This window comes from Phoxinus phoxinus (genome assembly GCF_949152265.1).
Source record: "Phoxinus phoxinus genome assembly, chromosome: 23".
Taxonomy (NCBI): Eukaryota; Metazoa; Chordata; class Actinopteri; order Cypriniformes; family Leuciscidae; genus Phoxinus; species Phoxinus phoxinus.
The window spans coordinates 25,224,904-25,230,899 of record NC_136898.1 but is presented as its reverse complement, the minus strand read 5'-3'; positions in this window follow the sequence as shown (position 1 = coordinate 25,230,899).

Here is a 5,996-nt window from a genome sequence, read left to right as displayed (position 1 = left end):
AAACAGGCAAAGTTTTCATTATTTATTTATTTTAATTATTGCTTGAAGAAAGATACAACTACAAGACACCAAACAAAGCTAAAAAACACACCGCTTAATACAGTTTCATAAAGTCCAAATAGCAGCAAACACAGATGAATAAGTAAGCTAAACAACAAACACCTTAAGAAACATTAAAAAAAAAAAATTAATTAAAAACATTCAATATTACACAAGGGGGTTATTATAAAAATAAAATAAAAAAAACCTTCAAAAGATTACATTGTTTAAAGGCTTTTTTTGTTACGCGTGAGTTTTAGAGATTTGAAGAAGATCAATCTTTTTTTTTTTTTAAGTAATAATGCTTAATTCTTTAACTCTTTCTCAGGAGAATCTGCATTTATGAATTAAGTGATTGGCCAACAGCACAATATTGTTAACCAAAAATTCACCATCATAATTCAAAGAAAAAGACGAATATTTTATAGTTTTGAAATCAAAGTCAGGTATTGATATTTCAAACTTAAAGGCAGGGCTATTTGTTTTATAAACTTTTTGTGATGCTGGTTGAAAGTCTCTTTACATTCTGATATGCTAATCACACGTCATCAGTGTGTTCATGCTAATCACACGTCATCAGTGTGTTCATGCTAATCACACGTCATCAGTGTGTTCATGCTAATCACACGTCATCAGTGTGTTCATGCTAATCACACGTCATCAGTGTGTTCATGCTAATCACACGTCATCAGTGTGTTCATGCTAATCACACGTCATCAGTGTGTTCATGCTAATCACACGTCATCAGTGTGTTCATGCTAATCACACGTCATCAGTGTGTTCATGCTAATCACACGTCATCAGTGTGTTCATGCTAATCACACGTCATCAGTGTGTTCATGCTAATCACACGTCATCAGTGTGTTCACGCTAATCACACGTCATCAGTGTGTTCACGCTAATCACACGTCATCAGTGTGTTCATGCTAATCACACGTCATCAGTGTGTTCATGCTAATCACACGTCATCAGTGTGTTCATGCTAATCACACGTCATCAGTGTGTTCATGCTAATCACACGTCATCAGTGTGTTCATGCTAATCACACGTCATCAGTGTGTTCACGCTAATCACACGTCATCAGTGTGTTCATGCTAATCAATCACACGTCATCAGTGTGTTCATGCTAATCACACGTCATCAGTGTGTTCACGCTAATCACACGTCATCAGTGTGTTCATGCTAATCACACGTCATCAGTGTGTTCATGCTAATCACACGTCATCAGTGTGTTCATGCTAATCACACGTCATCAGTGTGTTCATGCTAATCACACGTCATCAGTGTGTTCATGCTAATCACACGTCATCAGTGTGTTCATGCTAATCACACGTCATCAGTGTGTTCATGCTAATCACACGTCATCAGTGTGTTCACGCTAATCACACGTCATCAGTGTGTTCATGCTAATCACACGTCATCAGTGTGTTCATGCTAATCACACGTCATCAGTGTGTTCATGCTAATCAATCACACGTCATCAGTGTGTTCATGCTAATCACACGTCATCAGTGTGTTCATGCTAATCACACGTCATCAGTGTGTTCATGCTAATCAATCACACGTCATCAGTGTGTTCATGCTAATCACACGTCATCAGTGTGTTCATGCTAATCAATCACACGTCATCAGTGTGTTCATGCTAATCAATCATACGTCATCAGTGTGTTCATGCTAATCACACGTCATCAGTGTGTTCATGCTAATCACACGTCATCAGTGTGTTCATGCTAATCACACGTCATCGGTGTGTTCATGCTAATCACACGTCATCAGTGTGTTCATGCTAATCACACGTCATTGGTGTGTTCATGCTAATCACACGTCATCAGTGTGTTCATGCTAATCAATCACACGTCATCAGTGTGTTCATGCTAATCACACGTCATCAGTGTGTTCATGCTAATCACACGTCATCAGTGTGTTCATGCTAATCACACGTCATCAGTGTGTTCATGCTAATCACACGTCATCAGTGTGTTCATGCTAATCACACGTCATCAGTGTGTTCATGCTAATCACACGTCATCAGTGTGTTCATGCTAATCAATCACACGTCATCAGTGTGTTCATGCTAATCACACGTCATCAGTGTGTTCATGCTAATCACACGTCATCACTCATCAGTGTGTTCATGCTAATCACACGTCATCAGTGTGTTCATGCTAATCACACGTCATCAGTGTGTTCATGCTAATCAATCACACGTCAACGGTGTGTTCATGCTAATCACACGTCATCAGTGTGTTCATGCTAATCACACGTCATCAGTGTGTTCATGCTAATCAATCACACGTCAACAGTGTGTTCATGCTAATCAATCACACGTCAACTTGGTTCATGCTAATCACACATCATCAGTGCGTTCATGCTAATCACACGTCAACAGTGTGTTCATGCTAATCAATCACACGTCAACGGTGTGTTCATGCTAATCAATCACACGTCATCAGTGTGTTCATGCTAATCAATCACACGTCAACGGTGTGTTCATGCTAATCAATCACACGTCATCAGTGTGTTCATGCTAATCACACGTCATCAGTGTGTTCATGCTAATCAATCACACGTCATCAGTGTGTTCATGCTAATCAATCACACGTCAACAGTGTGTTCATGCTAATCAATCACACGTCATCAGTGTGTTCATGCTAATCAATCACACGTCATCAGTGTGTTCATGCTAATCACACGTCATCAGTGTGTTCATGCTAATCAATCACACGTCATCAGTGTGTTCATGCTAATCAATCACACGTCATCAGTGTGTTCATGCTAATCACACGTCATCAGTGTGTTCATGCTAATCAATCACACGTCATCAGTGTGTTCATGCTAATCAATCACACGTCATCAGTGTGTTCATGCTAATCACACGTCATCAGTGTGTTCATGCTAATCAATCACACGTCATCAGTGTGTTCATGCTAATCAATCACACGTCAACAGTGTGTTCATGCTAATCACACGTCATCAGTGTGTTCATGCTAATCAATCACACGTCAACAGTGTGTTCATGCTAATCACACGTCATCAGTGTGTTCATGCTAATCACACGTCATCAGTGTGTTCATGCTAATCACACGTCATCGGTGTGTTCATGCTAATCACACGTCATCAGTGTGTTCATGCTAATCACACGTCATCAGTGTGTTCATGCTAATCACACGTCATCGGTGCGTTCATGCTAATCACACGTCATCAGTGTGTTCATGCTAATCAATCACACGTCATCAGTGTGTTCATGCTAATCAATCACACGTCATCAGTGTGTTCATGCTAATCACACGTCATCAGTGTGTTCATGCTAATCAATCACACGTCATCAGTGTGTTCATGCTAATCACACGTCATCAGTGTGTTCATGCTAATCACACGTCATCAGTGTGTTCATGCTAATCACACGTCATCGGTGTGTTCATGCTAATCACACGTCATCAGTGTGTTCATGCTAATCACACGTCATCAGTGTGTTCATGCTAATCACACGTCATCAGTGTGTTCATGCTAATCACACGTCATCAGTGTGTTCATGCTAATCAATCACACGTCATCAGTGTGTTCATGCTAATCACACGTCATCAGTGTGTTCATGCTAATCACACGTCATCACTCATCAGTGTGTTCATGCTAATCACACGTCATCAGTGTGTTCATGCTAATCACACGTCATCAGTGTGTTCATGCTAATCACACGTCATCAGTGTGTTCATGCTAATCACACGTCATCAGTGTGTTCATGCTAATCAATCACACGTCAACGGTGTGTTCATGCTAATCACACGTCATCAGTGTGTTCATGCTAATCACACGTCATCAGTGTGTTCATGCTAATCAATCACACGTCAAGAGTGTGTTCATGCTAATCAATCACACGTCAACTTGGTTCATGCTAATCACACATCATCAGTGCGTTCATGCTAATCACACATCATCAGTGCGTTCATGCTAATCACACGTCATCAGTGTGTTCATGCTAATCAATCACACGTCATCAGTGTGTTCATGCTAATCACACGTCATCAGTGTGTTCATGCTAATCACACGTCATCAGTGTGTTCATGCTAATCACACGTCATCAGTGTGTTCATGCTAATCACACGTCATCAGTGTGTTCATGCTAATCAATCACACGTCATCAGTGTGTTCATGCTAATCAATCACACGTCAACGGTGTGTTCATGCTAATCAATCACACGTCATCAGTGTGTTCATGCTAATCACACGTCATCAGTGTGTTCATGCTAATCAATCACACGTCAACAGTGTGTTCATGCTAATCAATCACACGTCATCAGTGTGTTCATGCTAATCACACGTCATCAGTGTGTTCATGCTAATCACACGTCATCAGTGTGTTCATGCTAATCAATCACACGTCATCAGTGTGTTCATGCTAATCAATCACACGTCATCAGTGTGTTCATGCTAATCACACGTCATCAGTGTGTTCATGCTAATCAATCACACGTCATCAGTGTGTTCATGCTAATCAATCACACGTCAACAGTGTGTTCATGCTAATCAATCACACGTCAACAGTGTGTTCATGCTAATCACACGTCATCAGTGTGTTCATGCTAATCAATCACACGTCATCAGTGTGTTCATGCTAATCACACGTCATCAGTGTGTTCATGCTAATCACACGTCATCAGTGTGTTCATGCTAATCACACGTCATCAGTGTGTTCATGCTAATCACACGTCATCAGTGTGTTCATGCTAATCACACGTCATCAGTGTGTTCATGCTAATCACACGTCATCAGTGTGTTCATGCTAATCAATCACACGTCATCAGTGTGTTCATGCTAATCAATCACACGTCAACAGTGTGTTCATGCTAATCACACGTCATCAGTGTGTTCATGCTAATCAATCACACGTCAACAGTGTGTTCATGCTAATCACACGTCATCAGTGTGTTCATGCTAATCACACGTCATCAGTGTGTTCATGCTAATCAATCACACGTCATCAGTGTGTTCATGCTAATCAATCACACGTCAACAGTGTGTTCATGCTAATCACACGTCATCAGTGTGTTCATGCTAATCAATCACACGTCAACAGTGTGTTCATGCTAATCACACGTCATCAGTGTGTTCATGCTAATCACACGTCATCAGTGTGTTCATGCTAATCACACGTCATCAGTGTGTTCATGCTAATCAATCACACGTCATCAGTGTGTTCATGCTAACCAAGATGATTGTACTGGATTATTTTTTAGTGTAAATGGAGGATTTCTAACACATTATCCTGTCTGTGTTAATCTTAATGCTGGGCATCTGCTCAATAATGCTGAACGTTAGTCCGAGAAAGTGCATGTTTTAGTCTCATGTCTCACGTAGTCCCTTTTCTGAAAACGTGTTCATGCATTTGTTACACATCCTCATCAAGTCTGGAGTTCAGAAAGCTTCCCTGGAGTTATCAATGATGCACCACTCGAGCATGATGCTAACAGTGCCAAGCCACGGGCTCGACTAACAGGGATCGCTGAATGTGGAACGCAGGCTGTCTTGACAAACGTGTCAGTCAAATCTAATAGTTATCAAACACATGCATTACTCATCATGGCCACACTTACTGTAGCTCAAATGTTCACAGCATTCAGATTTACACCTCTTTATTTTTCACAATTTATGTTGCAGCATTATGTTACATCTACACACCATAAAGCCAAAGCTAAACACAGAGTTGTGCTAACTTTGCAAATGTATTCAAACTAAACACTGAACTGGAGGTCTGAGTTCCAGCAACCGCGGACTCTCCATGATTATTCAGTATTGAGGGTTTTAAGGGTTTCTCTTACACCTAAAAGACTAAAATATGAAAGCAAAGGCACAACAGTGTTTATTAAGTGTAAATCTGTGTTCTAGCTCAGTGTTTAATGTCACGCTCTGTGCCGAGAGGATTTCTCAATAAAAACATTGGTGTGCAAACAAATAATCAA